Source organism: Globicephala melas, chromosome 1, assembly GCF_963455315.2.
Source record: "Globicephala melas chromosome 1, mGloMel1.2, whole genome shotgun sequence".
NCBI lineage: Eukaryota > Metazoa > Chordata > Mammalia > Artiodactyla > Delphinidae > Globicephala > Globicephala melas.
This window is the reverse complement of record NC_083314.1, coordinates 116,732,370-116,753,023: the sequence shown is the minus strand read 5'-3', so window position 1 is coordinate 116,753,023 and position 20,654 is coordinate 116,732,370. Positions and strand designations below refer to the sequence as shown.

Sequence of the window (20,654 nt, the reverse complement as noted above, 5' to 3'; positions counted from 1 at the left end):
CAGGCTATCTCTAGTTGTGGCAAGCGGGGACCACTCTTCATCGCGGTGCGCGGGCCTCTCACTGTCGCGGCCTCTCTTGTTGTGGAGCACAGGCTCCAGACACGCCGGCTCAGTAGTTGTGGCTCACGGGCCTAGTTGCTCCGTGGCATGTGGGATCTTCCCGGACCAGGGCTCGAACCCGTGTCCCCTTCATTAGCAGGCAGAGTCTCAACCACTGCGCCACCAGGGAAGCCCCTCACCTGTATTGTTGACAGAGGTTTGCATGTATAGGAAAGGGACGAGGAGGCTCAATTTTAAACTACACACTTTAGTAAGAAAACATTTGGTTATGAGAATTTATGATGAAAAATTATTATAAGAAGTCATAGACAGCTTTCTATAAAATGTGTGTTCTTATAGTTACACTTCCTGGTTTGACAGAAACATTGCTAGTAGATCTATAAGACACGATTATAGAAAATCCTCAAGGTGCAGATATTACCAACAATTATGAGAATAATCTATGTGAAAGCAATAAAGACTGACTTTGAGTTGGGTAAGACTCAGTGGAGCAGTATTATGAGGGGCAACTTTTTTTCTTTTTTCTTTTTTTTTTTTTTTGCGGTACACAGGCCTCTCACTGTGTGGCCTCTCCCGTTGCGGAGCACAGGCTCCGGACGCGCAGGCTCAGCGGCCATGGCTCACGGGCCCAGCCGCTCCGCGGCATCTTCCCGGACGGGGGCACGAACCCGTGTCCCCTGCATCGGCAGGCGGACTCTCAACCACTGCGCCACCAGGGAAACCCGAGGGGCAACTTTTTTAACTCGCTTACTTTTGAGTATCATAATGGTATAAAAATTGTATAATCCTTTATACACAGTTAGACATATATAAACACTCTAAGCACACAGAAAGAGTCAAGCTACCAGTTGTTTCGGTGCATATTTTTAAGAAGTATTTATTACAAACTGATAGGTATTTAATAATATATGTGATCAGGTACTTCTAAATAATATCATTAAGTACAGCACACCATAATCATATTTATAATACAGTTTAAACTATCATTATTTTTGGAGACTGCATCTCTACATTTTAGATAGGGTTTCGCCTTCTTGGACCAAGATTTACTCAGCCTGGAGAGAACTGGGAGAAGAATTAAAAGCTTATTGGCAAAAAAAAAAAAAAAAGCTTATTGGCTTTCCCAAATGCTTTCATATGTTTATTCTCTCATGGAAAATGAGTTCTGATTTCTTTTCAGCCTACATGCATGGCAAAACTAAAATGAAAAACAATGCTAGGAACTTTCAACGAGTTCTAGTTAAGTCTGGGTATTCACATAATTGCTTTGATCTGCTCTAGAGCTTTAAAAGATTTATTTTCTAGAGTAGGGAAAACGTTTCAGCACTAAGCAACACTGAACAGTAACGAAGAAAAGGGAACACAAAGTTTAGGATGAAATCTAGCTAATTTTATTTCTATTTCTGTATTAGAAACTAGAGCAGTTTCACATGTTTTTATTTGTTTTGTTTTAGAACTTTCACAGGGCTCTCTCATCAAAGGCAAAAGTAATGAATACAATCTATTCTCACTGGTAGTTCTCTACAGCTTGTAGCTCAAACTTCACACAATTTCTGATCCAGCATCAAGACCTGGATCCTCTCTCTGCCCCACCCAAGTCCACCTCCATGTGGCCCCTTTTAGAACTGGCTTACCTATATCCAAGTTTGCCAGGGTGGGGCATTGAAGAGGTTACTGTGTTCTACTGGCTTATACTAACCGCGATACTTTGCAACCACGCCCATTTTCATACTTTTTCAGATTCGCTAAATTGGTACCCATACTATTAGCATTCATATTTGTATTTTGACAAGTACCTCATCACTTCCCTCTAAATGAAGATGCCTGGATGGTAAATAGCTTTAAAAATTAGCACAATTTCTGTATCAGAAATATGTGAATCCATTGAATAAAATAATCTTTAGTTTCATAAAGATGTTTAAATTAAAAACATGAGTTTCTACAGTTGGAAAAAACATGTATGGTTAAAATGTTTGAAGCCCATCAATCTCTCAAACCACATAAGCTAATGAGTTCCTTCTGTTTTCTTTGAATGAAATCACCATGCGTGGTTAGATGTTGATTTAACATAAAACAAATGGAAATGGGTGTTTCCTTTGTCCTTTGTAGAATTTATTTTTAAAAACAATTAGCAAGTATTATGAATAAGTCAATGATTTTGCCATTACTTAAATAATAGTACAGATTGTGTAGTTAAATTGATTGGATTGCAGGGAATCCATAACATATTCCAACTCCCCTTAGCTTGCTAACATCTGTGAACATTATTAAGTTTCTCATTTCATTTTTTTCTACCATAACACCTGTATTGTTATAAATTATGTTTTGAATTGTCATGAAGTGTCAGACAAATTATGTTTTCTGGATGTGTGTGTGTGTCATTTAAGTGTTCTTTTGTAATGGCAGGTTTGTGGCTAACAGCTTAATCTTGAATGTATCAATGCAATTAAAAGCTCTGTTTCAATTCTTTGTGGATGAAAAGAAGGTTGAAGCATTATTATGTGTAAAGTGCAAGGAAAGAATTAAAAATTCTTTAATATCTAAAACATTATCCTAGAGAAGAGATACATTTAGATATAATTATAAAAACAGCAAGCTTATTATATGCTTACGAAAAAAGTGTTGAACTCTTTGAACTCTATAAAATACATATACTATTGAGTTAAAATTAAAAACTTGTTTGAGGCATTTCCCACTCCCTATAGATTTAACCCACTTCTGACAATTTCTTTCCCCTCCCATGCATCCTCCTTTTTTTGTAGTCTCTTCAGGAACATAGTGGAGAGTGACTCAATTATGTCCTGAGCGTCAAAGTGCATCAGACCTAAGAAATGAAGACAGTGGGTTCTTCCTGAGATTCTTTCTGAGAGAGTTAAATAAACAAGTAAATGAGCCAACATATGGGCAGCTTAATTCAGGCAAAATTTTCTATTGATTACTTACTAAACTTACTAAATAAAAACGTCAGCCCAAGTTCTGCCTCCCCAAAGAAAATAGCATTAAACTGATCCATGCACTCATTGGGACTTCATGAGAATCATGCCTAGATGAATGAAAAATCTTCAAAGATGAACAAAAGAAAGGGCTAAAATTTTTCGGTAAATGCAAATTATTATCAGTTTGACATATCTTGGCTTACAATACTGAATAAAATAATTTTAAATTCCAAGGGAGACTGTGATATAAATGACCACTGAGGTCTGAGAATTCTATAAGTCTTCCTTCTTTTCAACTACTTTAAAGAAGCCTGATTTAGTTTTCCTAGGTAGATCTGTCGTATGTATAAATTTTGACAGATATAAAAACGAAATAAGGTTTCACACTAGCTCTGCATAAGTGTTTTTTTTTCCTAGACTAGTTTATATCCTGCACCGATAATATTTGAATTATGTTATCTAAGAAATTCCAAATGGAAGTGTTCATGTAGTTTAAAGCACCAATGCTCTATGTGGCTCCTCTTATCTTTTGTATTGGTGAGAATGTTAAAACATCAATACATTAAGTAGAAAAAAATTTGATCATCAAGGATTCTTCTTTGAACCTGAGAATTATAATGAATCAACCAAAAGAGCATGTTTCAGTTATTTGCACATATGTACTTTTAACTTGATTTTTTACAAGTTGAGAGAAAACTTGACTAATGGCTGGATTTACCTTAGTACTACAAATATCTGGCTTTGTGACAAAATATAGGTATTTAGAGTCTTCATGTCTTTTGAACAATCTGCTGTTGACATTTTAATAACACTGTTGTTTGAAATGATTTCTGACGTATGATGACTGCAACATACCCACAGCAACAAAAAGTACATATTGTTTCTGAAAGCGAAGAAGCTCAAGTTTCATCCTATTTTCTAGAGATTTTAAGTCTTGGAGAATCAGTTTTTCTTGAAAACCAATGCAAACAAGCTTCTTTAATTGATGCCTTCATTCATTAGTATAAACAGTGGTTTAGACATACATTTTAGCTCAGAAATTTTGTAATTAAAAAAAAAATCCAGGTTTGATTTTACTCGTATGCAAAGGACACAACTGGCTTTCGAACATTTTTCAAGCACGATTTTCTCCGACGTGGTCTATTCTCTTTAGTTTAGGTCCATCGTAGGCGCTGTCTGGCTGTTTGCTAACACTACCAACAGAGAGGCGCAAGGAAGTGTGGTCAGAGGACAAGAGCAAAAGCAGTTTCAATGTAAGGAAATGAGGGAAACAGACCTAAACAGCACGATGAATGCACTTGCGAGTAGAGCCTTGTAGTCTCCTTTCCTTCCTTTGCTTGTCCTGGTGGGTTTAATCAAAAACAAACAAAACGCTCTTGTGAAATATAGTCAATAAAGTCAAAGTTTGGCTAGCTCTCTGTAACTACAAAGAAAAAGTCATCGCAATTTAAAAAAAATGTAACTTTCATTAACGAGCCCGCCGGAAATCTCAGGTATCAAAGACGCATTAACCATGGAGCGTCCCCCGCGCGCCCCAGCCGGACGGAGGCAGCCGAGGCGAACAGACGTTCTTTCTCCTCCGAGCAGTCACACAAAAGGAGGGCCGCGGAAACGAAAAGTTTAGGGGCCTCCGGCTCGCCGCGCGGAGAAAAGAGAAAACCTGGAGACGGGGTGGGTAAAAGACGCATCCTGAGCGCCTCTCCGAAGTGCTGGCTAGGAGAGAGCTCCTGAGCCTGGAGGGGAGAGGGGAGGAGACCCCGAGTTCCGGGCCAGCCCCCTGCCCCCCGCCTCGGAGGCCGGAGCGCCGCGCTCTCCCAAATACCTTTCACCCCGTTCCAGAAATAAAATAAATGTTTTTAAAGTGCGTGTGTGTGGACAGGATGGACAGCGCGCGCCGCCGGAGCGCGCGGAGGACCGAGCGCGCAGTGAGTGGAGTTTGGGGAGGTGGGGCTCGGGATGGAATGGGTGTGTTGACGCTGGGGTCTGGATGCGGAGCCCCGAGACCCGGGGGGGCCAGCCTATGGGGAGGGAGAGGAGGGGCGCTAGCCACCGCAGGCCGCCTCCGAGGCGCGTTCAGCGGCCGTGCGCGCGCGTCCCTCGCCGCCGCCGCCGCCGCCGCCGCCGCCCGGACAGCCCTGCGGCCGCCCCGCCGGCGGAGCCGGGGCCGGCCTGTTCTCGGGCGGCTGCTGGGCCACCGCCACCCGAACAGCTCGAACCCGTAAGTGTCCCCTTTCACTCCCCTCCCCCTTGCTCGGGTGCACCACCGACGCAGCTGCTCAAATGGGGTGGAAAATGGCCATTGGGCGGCAGTGAGTTATAGATTATCTGCTCCACGTTTTGTACTTAGCTGCCGGTAATCTTCTTTTGAGTTTGCCTGAGCCCCTTGCTGGAAAAATCAGGAGGGAGAGGTTTGGTCTTTGCCGCTGTACAAGTTAATATGTTTATATGATTAGGCGAACTCGCGGGGGTGGGGAGGTGGAGATCTGGGGTGGAGGAGGTGTTGGAAGAGGAGGAGGAGGAGGAGGAAGAGCAGGAGGCTGGGAGGTGACTCCAGTTCAGACCTCGCGGAGAGTCTGTGTCAGGACTTCGCAATCCCCCGTCTCTCTCCCTCGATCCCTCTTGCTCCCTCTCTCTCCCTCACACTCTCTCCGCTCACACACTCACACACGCAGAGGTACCGGAGCGAAATTGGGAGCTTACCGGAGAATCCTTGGGATCGTTGCGGGGGGGGCACCTCCCCTCCGTTGCTGCGCGTCGCGTGTCTCGTCCCTACACCTCCCCGCTTCCCCGAACCCCAGTCCTCGCCTTCAGCCAGTCTTGGGGCAGCGGCCACCGCTCAGCCTCGGCCCGGAGACCCGAAATGTGAGGAGGGGCCGCTGCAGTCTCCCGCCCCAGGCCGCAGGGTCGGCTCGAGGGATGCCAGCCGGCCGGCGCGGACGGCAGGCTGAGGGGCTTCGCCTGACGAACTGAGTTGGCCTCGCGCCGCCAGCGTCTGCCCGCCCCTCCCGCGGCTGCAGCTCGGAGGGGACTCCCAAGTCTGCGCACCTCTGTCGAGCTTTTTGCCTCTGCCACCCCTTTCGCTCTGCTTCCCGAATTTCTTATCTTTCCGAGGGAGCGTGCGGTCTGGGGGCGCGTGCGCGTGTGCAAAAGACCCCTCTCGCGGAGCGGCGTGTGGGAAACTGCAGGAAAATGTTGACCTAACCCCAGGAGCCGCCCGGCGCTGGCTGCTTGGCTGGAGGAGGAGGCGGCGGCGGCGGCGGCCAAGCAGGAGGACGCGCCGAGCCACGGCGCTGCTTCCCGCTCGGACTCGGCGGCCGGCGACCCGCTCGCGGCCGGCCTGGACCCTCGCCGGCCCGGGTGGCCGCTGCCCTCTGCGCCTCTCTCCGCGCGGCCCCCGCGCCAGACGGCCTGCCCCCGGGGGCGCGCTCGCAGACCGAGGTAAGAGCCGTGGGAGCGAACAATGTGCCTCTGTGCCGGGCTACGGAGACCTGTTTGCTTTGCGCCTCCCGCCCTGGGGTGGATGCTGGAGGTGGAGGGAGCCGCGGGTGAGTTGGGGCTTGGCTGTTTGTTTATGTTCGGCCGGGCCAAGGGGGAGACCCGCGCCGGCTCGGGTTGCTCGCCCCCTCCTCTTCCTCCCCCTCCTCGGAAATCGATCCGCAGAACTCCCCTTCCCGTCCAGTCTGCTGCTGCTTCGCCCTGCGAGCGTAGGGACGCTCACTTGGCTGTAGTCTAGTTGCAGGGGGCTCCGGGAGGAGAGGGGAGGGTAGGATTGGGTTCGGCATGTTTTGATTTACTGAAAGCCTGGGTCAGAAGGTGCCGTTCGCTTTTTCACAGCCCGTCTCGGGAGGGGGAAGGTGGGGCGCACCCTCGGTGGGGCCGGAGGCAGGGAGGTGAGCGCGCCCCCGTTCCCCCGCCTCAGCTGCCTGCAGACCCGTCCCGGGCTGTGAGTGGAGCGGGGAGGCCGAGCGCTGGGAGAGAGTTCTGGGCAAGTGAACGGGGGTGGGGTGGGGGGATGGGGGGATGGGATGAGTTGTTGCGGGTGGTTTCTTCTCGTCGGTTAGGTGGCGTGGAGAGGCGAGGATGTCAGCAAAGCGCAGCCAGATGTGGCCGGGCCAGCACTGTGGCTGGCAGCGATTAGGGGCGGCGCAGCGGGGCCGGGCACCCGGCAGGCTCTGGGGAGGCCGAGTGCCTCCCGCGCCTGCAGTGAGAGGGCAGCAGCGGGCCGCGCTGGGCCTGCGGGCGAAGTTATGGGGTGTGGGCTTCTGGGCTTGGCGCTGGGGCTGCGAGTCTCTGGAAGCGTGGTCTGTGGGAGCCGGGTGCCGGGTGGGGTGCGACGGGGGAAAACGGCGTGGGAGTGGCGCGAGGCCGGGGAGGCCACCCCCCACCACCGGCGCTAACCGAGCGTGGGCTCGTTGCTTGGCTGGGGCTACACGACCCTCTGGTGGAGAGGCGGGGGCGAGGGAAGCGACGAAAGCGCCGCAGCGCTGGGGAGGCACTCCTGCGAGAGTCCTTCGCTTGGGATCTGGAAAGTTTGTTCCTTTCGCCAGACTGCGGGGCTTGGGTTAGGGGAAATCGCTGGAAGCTTTACTTTGTGCCAAAGTGTCAATGAGCGGCGACTAAGGAACGTATGTCTCTATTCATATTTATTTTTGTATCCTCTGCTCACTCCGTCCCCTGAAAGCGTAGTTGGAGAGGCAAGTCCTGCGGTGTCCGTCTTCTTTCCCCACCTTCTGTGGACTCCTCCCCCCTCATCCTTTTCCCCTTCTCTGGCCCCCCATTCCGTTCTTCCTGATGCAAACTGTTGTCTCAGATTCAGACCCGGGAAATGTTTTCCTCCTGTTTCTTGAAAGGTGTCAGGCTGCTTAGCAGCTTCTCCAAGCAGCCTGGGAGCGTCTGAGCCGCAGCCACCAGCCATATGGTTCCCGTTACAAAGGCCAGGTTCTTAGGCACTCTCCTCCTCGCCCCCGCCCCCAATTCTTAAATTTTCTTCTGCATTCTTTACACTATGTGTACTTCTCTCTTCCTGAGGCGTACATTTAACGGACGTTGGTTGGTCCATTCATTTCCCTGGCAGTGTTTGTCTGGAACGGGCCCCACCGAGTTTGCTCTTTGCTCAACTCGAGTTGCACAATGAGGAAAAGTCACATCCGTTTGGTAAATGATTGCCTGTTGGGATGTCTCTTACTAAATCAAGTTTGATCTTGGGCAAACCTTAAAAGACAGGCACTAAGGAGGCAATCTGCCTCCATAGCAGAAAAATAGAATAGTTTGTGTGGTGTCTTTGGCAACATTCCCAGTTGTGATGGGACTCTTGACCTAGGTAAAAGGTAACTTTGTAACTTAAATTTAGTATCTAAGAAAATCTACTTCTGTTCAGGTGTGTTATGGAACTTTTTGTTGTCCCTCCCTCCACCCTCCAATACATTTATGCATAATAGAATACTGCAGAACAAATGTTCTGTTGTTTAGTTTCTTCAGACATTCCGATTCTCTCCTTTTGTTACTTGCCTCTAAAAGAGGTGCCATTTCACATCATTCTGCACAAATTGTTTGAATTAATGCAAGTGTGAATTCTTACCGTTTGAAGGGGACCATTAGCATATCAAAGGTTTCTTAGCTTCAGCTCAATTGAGAAAACTTCAGCCTGTCTTCCATTTGCTTCCAAGTGGAGGCCCAAAGGGCAATGAGAATTGTAAAGGGTAAAAATAGGGAGGTGGATTCAGGCTGTGTTTCTGAACTTTTACTGTTTTGTAATTATGTGAGGGAAAAACATTGTCTCTTGCTGTGGAGCCCTTCCAAATGGAAGGACAATTATCTTCTATTGATAAATGGTTTGTTCCTAGAAAAAGAGTGACCTTTTATTTTATGATAGTCACTGTTGCCTGTCTTGTGGTCCCTTCAGTGGAAGAGAGAGTGAGAGAGCTTTTCCTTCTAACTTAATACTTTTCTAGGGCCTACACTTTGTTATATTAGTAAAATGGCTGAGAAAGTCTTTTAATTAATGTGTAAAACAATAGAAATCTTGTAATAAGAGGACACTTTTATACCTAGGAAACTTTATTTTTAATATACTTGTTAAATTAATAGGTAAAAAAAAGTCAGTGGAGAGTTTTGAGTATTAAAAACTCAACATGGACTTGTTAACGCAACTTCTGTTGCCAGTGTAAGTTTGAAAAAGATTTCTAAGTGATACTCAAATTTTTCATGAATTTCATATGGAGATAATTGTTTGAATATTGATTGTTTTGTCTCAAAATTTTTGTATTTTACCTAACAGTAAACTCTAGAGGTCAGCTTAAAGGAGGTTTTTCTTAATATATATAGCTAGAGTATACTAATGCTGTTTTACATTTGCAGAAAGATACGTTCTCTGAATTTCTTTTAACAACTCAATATGCATGAATGAAGAAACAAATAACAAGTACTTGGGTCATTTGGGTCATTTTATGGCAAGCAGATGGGTCAAGGGAGAACTTTTATCTTCAACTTCTGGGGAAATATTGGTTTTATTTATTTAGCTTTAGATTTCCTAAAACCTAGTTTTAAGATGAAAGTGAATCTCAGGGACGGTTTGGAGATTTGTAAGCGCATATTTTTTATAGTTTTACCTTTGATGGTTGGTTGATTTTGAACGTGAATTGATATCCCTTCATTAGAGGGTTCTTTTTTACACATGTTCAGAACTCCTTTTTTTTCTTTTAAAAGTGAAAATTAATAAAAAGTTTTGGAGGGAAAAATAATCATTAATCACCTAACATTTTTAGTCTTCAGTGTAATAGGATAATACTTTTTTTCAGATTAAGATGAGGATTTTTTAGTGGCATTCAAATTGTATCTTATTACCCTGAAATCATTTTATGATAGTTTATTTATCTGATCTCTTCAGTTGTCTAAGAACTGCTTTCGAGGTAAAAAGGCTCACATTGATGTAATTGCTATTATTGCACTTAAGTTGCTGTTAACTAGTCTGCTTTGAATGCAGAGTGCTATAAAGAAAACACATTATCCTTTAGAGCTATTAGTGATGATCTAAAAATTGTCTTGAAAACATTGCTCTTCATTTTATATGATGGTGATCATGAATTCCGCAGATCTCTAAAGATGTAAAATGCAGTGAAAAGATTTTTCAACATTTAGATGACAAAATTGGACTACTTAGAGAAAAAAATTAATGTGTTTTAGAAGCACTTCAGCTGCCATTTTCAGTCACTGGGTTACTATGTGTTGGCAACAGAAAACAAATTTAGAAATGCAGATAGCTCTGGGAGCAGGTAGTTGGGGAAATCAGAATATTGAATCATGTGGGGTAAAACAAACCAATTACTTGAGGTTTTGACTTGAAGATTTCCACTAAATGTAATTTTTTCCAGGCTTTTGACTCTCTGCTTTATTAATGGACTAACGTCAAAGCAGAAAACAAAACTTCCAAATGTTATAAAAACTAGTATAAGTATACAGATCTCACATGGAGTACTACAAGTCTTAATTTAAGACAAGCAGTTGGAGTTTTTATTGCTGCAATTTTCACAATGAGCAGAAACGTTAACACCAAGCTTCTGGGCGTTTCCTTTCTTAAAATTATCAAGAGGAGAGCTTTAAAACTAAGGTTTACTTGGGTTTAGAACTTTATTTGATGATTATTGGAGCTTTCTGTGTTTCATTAAAATTTTTAAAATAGTATTTTAGTGTCTTAAGTAATATAGGAATATATGAGCTAAGATTGAAATGTTAGGAAGGTCAGAAGGTAACTAGAAGTCTGTACACCATAGTGATAAAATGTTATTGCTCTATTTTCTATGAAAATATTTATTTGGCCTAACTTTTGTAAATAAATATTCAGTAACACTGAGCTTACTGTCAAGTGTAGTATGAGATGAAGAGAGCATTACAGTGTATTTTATTCTAAGGTATGAGCCAAACCCTACCTGCTAGAAATCTGTTTTCATTTTAATAAGAATCCGTACCACTTGCACAGATTAACTGTACCTAGATTAGGAATGAAATGCAGTTTTGGAAATTTGAAGAATTTAGTGTCATACAGGATTGCTATTTAAAAATAGTAACTTTAGCTGCTAGACTTGGAAAGGACTTAAAATCTTGTTTGTGTTTTGGTCGTATCAATTACTAAGGTAATTCGTTTAAATATTAGTTCACATTACCTAAATAGATATCTGTTTTGTAACTATTTTCAAGAAAGATTAAAACATTTCTATTTTAAAAATAGATTATGGTCATAGCTTGGTTAACTTCTCTCTTACATAACACTAATTAGTCTGTAGTCCCACCCAAATATTCATCTCTTCAAATAATTCTTGATTGAAGGTTGAAAGGTTGAAAAGTATTTAATCACCCAGATTACTGTAATTAGACTTGATGTTATCAGAAAAATTGAAACTGTTATCTAAAATCTTTCTGCTACTCAAGATTGGTCAAGTAGTGATTATTAGTTTTTAATGCTTTAAGAAAAAGGTTAAGGAAATGGGTTAATTTAGAGATAGTTAATTATTGGAATTACGGAAGTAGAATCCTAAAATAATGTCATTTTTCTTGACCTGGTGTGATAACTTTTAAAGGAGTAACTATAACTAGGATCTAATTCCTAAATTTTATTCACGACTGCGATGTGGTATTTTGAATTTAATATATAGGTTTTGTTAAATATATGTTATAAACTATAAAAATACCTTAAATGCTATTCTGATGTATACTTAGGTATTGTTTTGAGTGGATCATTGTGTCGTATAAGGAAAGGTCCTAAACAACCAAAAATACCTAAAAAATCTTTTTTAGATCATTTATCTGATGGACTTAATGTAGGCTATAATTTATAGACACTTTCCAATATATTCTTACCAACAGTTTTTAAAAAGCTGTTTCTTACCAAAAAATTCCCTTATTTTGTAAATAAAAATTACCTTAAAAAAGAAAAAAAAGGGTAGAGCGAATGAAAGAACCAAGTGCTTAACACCTGCAAGTAAAGTGCAGCTTATAGCAAAATGCTATTGATTGCTTTAGAAGCACAGAGCAAGTTTAAATACAATTTGTTTAATTACAACAAAAATGCAGTTTTATAAAGTAATACAGTTTGTCTTTGCAAAGGATTTTATGCATTGTGCAGTGGTAAATAAAATCCCATCAGTTGTATAAATTTGTTCAATTACCAGAATGGCTAAAAGAAAAATAATCAATTTACTTTGAAAAGCAACAGAAATTAGATTACCTTGGTTGGTAGGAACTTGCTAGTGTAGTGTCTAAATTGCTTAATAATATCGAAAGTTACCATGTTTCACAGTGTAAGGATATTGGCACCTGTTTTTATATGCATACATCTTGTTTACTTGGGGACTTTGGTTATGTGAACATTTTTTCTTTTTCTTTCCATTTTTGTTTTTATGGGAGCTATTGCATGACATAGTTGCTTTTCTGGATTTCTAGAATTCGTAATCAGTTGACATTTCAGATCAGTGTAGTGAAAAATCAGATGTAATTTTATGAATCAAAAGGAACTAATCCATCAGTAGGGATAGCTAGGTTATAATCAGCCAAAGAAACACATATTCAAAATTTTTACTGACTGTAGAATTATACGGGACTCTAAATCTTAAATTCTTATAGTAGTAAAGTGGCATGGAATTCATCGGAGCAGATAGCTGGGCACCTGTTTCATTACCACCTGGATTCATTCCGGCACCCAGATTTATCCAAGTGCAAGAACAGGCACAACTGCCTCTCACAGCTACCCGGCTGTTTTTAGGTCATGAAGTCAACTTCCTGGAATTTCTGGGGAAACCAGTTGAAAAGGGAGGACAAATGTCACTTTAAATAGAGATGTTTAAATCAGATTTTTGCCTGAGGGTAAAATTTAGGTCTGTTTTAGCCCGGATGTAATGTCTCCCTCTACAGAGCACAGCATTAATCACGACCTGACAGGAAAACGTATGCTGAGCAAAACGGGCCCCTGTTGGTCTTGCCATTGATTTTTTCCAATCTGTGAGGAGTACATTATAAACATTAAAATTCACACACAGGGATTACACCTTAATCTCTGAACTTCAGTAATGAAATGAGTTGCTTAAAAGAAGCCTACTTAAAGCTGAAGATTCTTTGGGAGACGTTTTTTAAAGGATAGATTCAATACTTCAATAAAAATAGAAATATAAGATTAAAAAGCAGGCAGGTTAAGCAGAAGTTAACTTCCTGAAATAATGACCAGATCTTAATTCTGTTTTAAGATGCGTGAAGTAACTTCAAAAAAATTGTTTAATCTGGTAGCTGAAAAAAGAAACAGAGATAAAGCTATTAGTTCTTGGACATGAGAGATAGGAGAAGTTGAAAAGGCAGTTAACTTTAGACTTAGATCAATTCAAACACATACTACTTTGCCAGAGCAAAACCAGATACAACCCTGTGTCTTTCTCTAGATGAATAACAAAAACTTTAGCCATTGTAGTAGCAAAAAAGAATGCACTGTGAGATTCCTAATAAAAGAGAAAGGATTTAATTTTGTTCTTTCAGTTATTAGATAATACTCTTTTAACTCCTTTCTTGGTCGAATATATACACACATGTACTTACTTACATAAGCATACACTTTTGACTATTCTGTTTCTCTGTATACATCAGTATTTATTAACAGCTATTGGCTAAAAATTAGCACAGGTGCAAGTTTAAAATGTAATGTATGATTAAGGTACCTGTTTTTAAACTGATTCTGAAAATGATATGACTTACTTGATCTCTGTTTTGTTCTCAAAGGTATTTCCTGCCTTTGGACCATGAAATTCCTGTGCTGTGCACACTTTGCCTCATTTTGTAGGTGTTTTTACATCAGTCCATACCTCAAACAGATTATTGCACTGGATTTAGATGACATAATAATCCAACCCCAATTACTGTCAAAAATGGTTCTTGGCTGTCGGGGGCGGTCTAGGTGACCTTGCATTTGACTAATGCTTTCTCTTGTAGAGGATAGTAAATAGTGTTTATCTGTAGAGAGAGGAAAAGAGAATTCTCCCTGTTTTCTTTATAACGTGAGCTCTAATTTTAATCATTTATTCTTAAAATAAAATAGTATGACACCACTTCATATAATGGGTGAGTGTTTACAAGATTTTCAATAAGGTCTCTAGTTGATAAAATATTTCTGTTTTATGTAGATTATATTTACTTAAGCAGTTGTCAACTGCAATTTACTACATGAAAAAATCATGTTGAAAGCTATTTTCCCTGTGTCTTTACTTTGAAGAAAAGTATTTCTGTTTGGAATTGTTATTTCTTTATTCCACTGGTATCTTCCCTGAAGAAATTTTATTCCTCTGCTTTAAAAGCCTACCATTTTTTTACTGTTTATTACTGTGGTTATTGATAAGAAATTACAGAACACATTTTTTTATATAGCATGTTCTTTACTCTTATTAATCTCAGGATGCTTATGGTATGTATTAAATCTTAAAATTCTTGGCTTTTCTGTGGTTAATGTCCAAGACAGTTTGGGAAATGTTAATTTTGGTGATGTAAGCTTATGCATTTGTATCCCAGTGATTGCACGTATTTTCGTAGAATTTGATAAAGGCTTAGTGTATTAAATGAAGAATTGATCCATTTTATATATCTTGTTTTCCATTTCAGAAGAGATGGACGTAATTCTAAAACACATGATTTTGCTTCATATTCATCAACAAATAAAAATTACACTAAAATTATGATACGCTAGATATTTTCACTTTTACTAAGGACACTTTACTGTTTTTGTCCTTTTCAAAGTTCTGTTTGTCATGTGAAAGATATTTGACTATTAGGTGCTTCCTCTTGATAACATCATTGATGATGAATAATGGGACGTCCCCTCCCTTTGTTTTTTCTGCTGCAAATGCTTTGTCACCCATAGCCTTGATGGAAGCCACTTTTTATATTGCCTTTGGTTTTTAAACTAGGTCTGCAGCCTGAATATTTAAAAGTATAAGTGAAACAAAATTTTATTTCTTTCTTGTAAGTAAAAAGCTCACTAAAACCGCTGCTTATTGTACGTTGCTTTTCCCATTAACCTTATTTTCTTTGTTTAATTGGAAAAAAGAAATATAATTGATATCTCTAGATTTCTGTATGTTTTAGTATGAAAGTTAGCATATCTTTCATAATTTTATTTAAGAATCTTAGTTTAAAAAATCACTTTTTATAAGCCTGTCAATTCATTTATAGGTAAGTCAGACTGACTTGCCTCAAATTTACAGTCACTGCTTATATGCTATAAAGGTGGGGTATGCATATTAGAAGGGGGAAATCTTAAAGGAGAGGGGAAATAAACATAGTCCAGAAACAATTTTTTGGCAGACCTTGCCCGCAAGACTTTGAAATGGTTCTTAACTTTGCTTTGTTTTTCCTCCCTTGGCAGAGATACACCTTTATCTCTGTATACCTGGGGAAAAGAGGAAAATGTGTAAACAAAAACCTAGACAGATTCTGAAAAAGATATTAAAAAGATATTATGGAGCGGTAAAGAACATTTTTCAAAGCAGCTCAGCTTCTTTTTCCTTTTTGTATTGAATTAATGAAAATATATTTATTTTTCAAAAGTAAATACTCTCTGGTTTAAGTTTATGAATTCTAAATAAGAATAAAATATAGTTGTTTCTGTGGTCATTTAAAATTGATTTTTTATCTTGCACTGTAAATCAGTCGTAAGATGCCGCTTTTGATTGCTTACTTTGCAGTCAGAAGATGCACCAGGTAAATGGGTTGGGCAGCTTTGTGTTGGGTGGTCTACCATTGCAGGCTGGTACTGTGTAAGCAAGGTAATGTTTTCTTTTCTTTGAAATACACTTTGTGAGAGCAGCTCTTGGGTGACTGAAAAGTTTGTGTATCCTCTCTGCTCTAGCTGCATTCTTAACCAAGATGAAGTACAAGAATAATAATGTTGAACCACAGATTTTCAGGAGCAGTTATTTTAATCAGATAGTTGGTAAGGAGGAGGGAACAATGCTAGATAATAGCATTTTTATGCAATGGTGACCTGCATCTTTACGCACACAACTGCCTCCATGTTTCAGATATTTTTGCTAACCTTTGTTATTACCTGTAGAGGGAGCTTGCATATGAGATAAAATAATCAAAGCAGTATAAATTGATTATTTCCCTTTTGAAAATGATATTTTATTAAGATATTTTTTATTCTTGTTTGAGAAAAATTGTTCTAAGGAAAATAAAGCATTTTGAGATTAGCCAAATTCTAGCGAAATATAATGCCAGGTATTTATCATTTTATATATTTACAGATTACATTTTATTTTCTGTATTTACCTTTTCTTAATTAGTAAAAATTGCTAGAAAGATAATGAAAATAATGAATCAGGTTCATTTTGAGATTCTTATTTTTTTAAATGATTGGCTAAAGCTCTGGGAGGATGGTCTCAGACCTCTCGTTTAATACCTAATAATTGTTAAAAGAGCGATCTGAATATTTTAGATAATTTTCCAGATTATGTAAAATGTAAAACAGTCACTTAACAGTAAGGGGTAAATTACATTCCTCTACATTTAATTAATAGATCAAATTAGGTGTGTTGCATATGCTCTTCTCTAAAAACAAAAATGATCACCTTGGATTAGTGACTTTTACTTGCAAAAATGGACCGATTCGTGCAGTGGCACTTAAACAAGGAAACTGCTAATAAGGACCTTCTGTTAAGTGGGTTAGGAAACTGCTAACTTGGTAAAAAATGAATGCAGACATGATAGACTGCTTGATTAAAAACTGAATTCTGTTTATGAACCCCACGTCAACTAAATTTCTAAGAAATTATTAATCAGATACTCAGGAATACTTGAGAATTTTGCAAGCAGGTGTTTAGGTAATCTGGCTGGAAAGACTTTAGGAGCATTTGGATCTCTTTAGCGAGCGAATTTTTCACATCACCTGAGTATGTTTAATTGTGCCAGGAAATTTAAGGACAGGATACTGTGTTAAATTCTACTGAAAATGAATCATTTTATTTTAATTTTACATTTTGGTGTAGTAACATTGCTTAAGAATTTGCTTGTTAGGAAGAAGGAGGGTTATCTACTTACTTATCCATCCTTGAAAAGAGATATAATAGTTCATTTTTTCCCTTAGTTTACCAAAGGATGAGATGACAAATAAAAATATTTATTTTGTATTTTAAAAGGCTGTTTCTTACTTAAATTTACTGTTGTGGATTTATTATTTTATTAGCTAATCTTTACTAATGTGGAAAGTTAGATTATTAACTGTTATACAGAATGACGCTGTAAGTTTGGAAACTGTTGTCTAATAATGAGATTTATGGTACTGGCATGGGCTTTTGTATAAGTACTACCCTCCCAGCATGGTCCTGTATTATCTTAACAAGTCTGTGCTGCATTTACGCAGAACATTTTCATATCAGGGTAAGAATATTAACAACAGCAATTACATTTCAATAGGATTACGATGGTATGTTTTACAAAAGTGTCCAAATACTCCTTTCCATAGAATTATTGATAGACATCCTGTACTGCCAACTTTACTTCATTGCCTTAAATAATATGATAAAAAGAGATTTCTTATCATAGTTGGTGCTAAATATGATAAGCACTGGAAAATGGAATCTGATATTATAGCTCATTACCCTTTTCCCTCGAATATCACACCTCCCTTCACAGTGAGGTAAGGGTTACTAGAGAGAATTCATTCCAGGAAAATTATTGCGTGAGGAACAGTAAGTGTCACGGAGTGCATAACTTCTGTGAGGTTACTGGAAAAGCACAGCTAGGGTAAGTTCTACTTGTTTTGTCTTAAATCTGAAGGTAGACTACAGAGTGATTTTTAAAATAATGACATTTGAATTGTGAAGAAAATGTGTTATTGAAAAACTATTGTTGTAAAAGGATTATTGTTATTTTATTATATTGGGGATGTTTATGATGAGAGAGTTAATTGACAGCTGCTTTTCAGTTTAAAATAACCCAACATTCTTTGTAAATTACCAAAGAATTTTTTATTAAACATTCTCGAATGAATAATAAAAAAGAGTATGAATTCTGATAAAACATCCTGTCATTTGTATAAATGTTAAGAGTAGATATGTATGTATTAGTTGTTCCTGCATCTATATGAGCAGATCGCTTTTTTAAATAAGCTATGAGGATAATATAATATAAAGAATAATTCTCCAGATAAGGGTAATATGTGTTATGAATGTACATTTGAAATAATCTTTTTTTAGTATAAGTTTTATAAAAATAGAAATTCCTATTAAAAAAAAGACTTGATACCTTTTTACTGTTTGAACTGAAGCCAAATATTTTAACATGTTAACATCTTAAACAGAAATTAACAAAACTGTAGTAAAGCCTAAATAATATTTCTTCAAAATTTTGTATATACCTATATGAAGAGTCTGGAATGCAAAACTGTGAATCTGCATGTTTTCATAACTGTATTGGAAAATAATTTTTAAACGTATTTTAAATTGCCTTATTACCAGGATTTAAAAACTACAGTTTTCATTTTAATTATAAAAATAAACAGTATTAATTTATTTTTGCCTTTATGTTTCAAAGGCGTTTCCTTTCATCTATTTGATAGATTTATTCAAATTGAAAAAAAAGACTTTTTATTATGTATACTTCGTATAACATGATTTTGTGACATTCACATAATATTGTTAATTCAGAACTGCATTAAAGAGTGAAAATGTTAAGACCCTAGAATATCAAATTTCTATTCATTTCTAAAAAGAGTAAGTTATAAGATGTTATGTATTTTTAATAAAAAGTATGCTATTTTTGTAAGAAAAAGATGTTACAAATTATCTCCAATAATTTAGGCATAATTGTATTGCCTTATATAAAAATAAATACAATACCTAAGGAAATATCTGAAATTCAAAATAAAAATACTGATGCGTTTTACTTATGGATAATTTTGTCTCATTTGCTTTCCATATTTCAATATAAATATGATTCATAAAACCTTTTTTGAGATTTATATTTAAGAAGGAAAAGAAAACCTATTGAATCATTGAATTTTTATGTAATGTTTTTTTAAAAATTAGTTTATATTTAATGCTCTTTAAATCAGTTTATTGATTCAAAAGGCATTTTTGTTTTGACCAAATGTAAGTCAAAGCAGAAACGTAGTTGAGTGGCCCTATGTAAAAAGTTGGTTTAGGTTCAACAAAAAGGCTTAGCCCAGCATTTTACTACTTGTCAGAGCATCATAACAAATGCTCTGTTATCTCTTAGTAGTAGTTACTGGCCCCCAATAACTAATGTAAAAATAAATACCTGGGCCTATGAAATGACTTGAATTACACTTCAAAAAAATCTTTAACTCTTTGCTATGTGGGATTCAGATAACAGCTGCAACACACTAAGGTATTTAAGAACACAGTTCTCAAAGCATTTTACTATCTTCGTGATCGCTATAGGACTTTAGGGTTGATTAGTGCTTGTAAAATATTTTGTAGAACTGTGGTGACATAGAATTATAATAAACTTGATGGTCAGTCGTAACTTTTATACTTGGCTGTTTTAATAATGTAGTCACTCTCCCACATCTCCCATGTGTTTTTTTTTCTTAACTAATTTTTTGGTATTGTGTTATACGTTAAGTACGTAAGTTCTTTAGACATTTCAGCCTGGAAACCTATAATTGGTTTCATTAAAATGAGAATAGATATCTTTTAAGACAATTATTATTCAGTTAATAATATTACATGATTAAAAAACCCAGGAACAAATCTTAAGTATCTTAGAATTCACATTTTCTAGAGTTGAATTTTTCAAAAACATTTAGAATTGATTTTTAATAGTTTAAGAATATCCTTTAAAGAAATTAGAGAATAAGAATTAGAGCTCTTTAGAACAATACTAAGTTGAAAACCCTATAGTACAACCATTGCTTAAGTATTTTAAGAATATTGAGAATCTTGTAGATTACATATACTAATAGCTTCATTCTCTATATTGCCTGTTAATTCTGTGAAAACCAAGAGGAGCTATCAAGAGGGTTGCAATTAACTCACCAAGATGTTAACTTTTAATTGAAAATAAACTAAAATATAGCTTTAATTTGTTAGCTTACTTTATTAAAACTGATTTTGCCTGTTTTTAAGGAGTAAGTCATCGCAAACTCCAACATACTTATAAAATTGATGATAATGTCAGATATTTTTTGCATTCTTAAGAACATCATTTTAGTATTTTGTATATTGATTTAGTATTTTTGACATTCCCTCTGATAGAATGTTTTCTTCAGTTGTTTTAATAATGTGATGTTACTCATTTCTGAATTGATGGCTGAGAGCCTCCTTTTAAAAAAATTGTCATGTTTTTCATTTGACTTCCCAAGTAAACTGCTGTTTGACCTCCTAAAGATAGCCAAGATAAACATTTAGTGATTTCTATCAGTGTACAGTTTTTTCATGTAACGTGGAATCTCATTATTTGGTGGTGGTCTTCAAAGTGTTTCCGTATGACTTAATATATATTAAGGCCTCCATAATTAAAAAAGGATATTTGCTATACCTTTATGCTTGGCATTATTCAACTCTTGTAAAACATTTTTTTAATATTGGGCCTGATAATTGATCATTCATTATAGCATATGTGTGAGCTTTTTATATTTGCATACTTTTATTCAACCTACAAAATAAAAAC

At 38.2% G+C, this 20,654-nt stretch overlaps 1 protein-coding gene across 31 annotated transcripts in view; it reads left to right on the top strand.

Moving 5' to 3' along the window:
• Nucleotides 1-20,654, top strand: part of ADGRL2 (adhesion G protein-coupled receptor L2) — a 369,284-nt gene that overhangs the window by 183,548 nt on the left and 165,082 nt on the right. For 28 of the 31 annotated variants that reach the window (XM_060303671.1, XM_060303635.1, XM_060303630.1 and 25 more), the window contains exon 1: nt 5,111-5,214. The exons of 1 other annotated variant lie outside the window; for it this stretch is intronic. The gene's annotated coding sequence lies outside the window, so the exon portion shown is untranslated. Of the gene's footprint in view, nt 1-4,541; nt 4,668-5,110; nt 5,215-5,650; nt 6,435-20,654 lie in introns of those variants that run through there. 2 more of the 31 variants (XM_060303582.1, XM_060303580.2) reach the window with 2 other exon arrangements.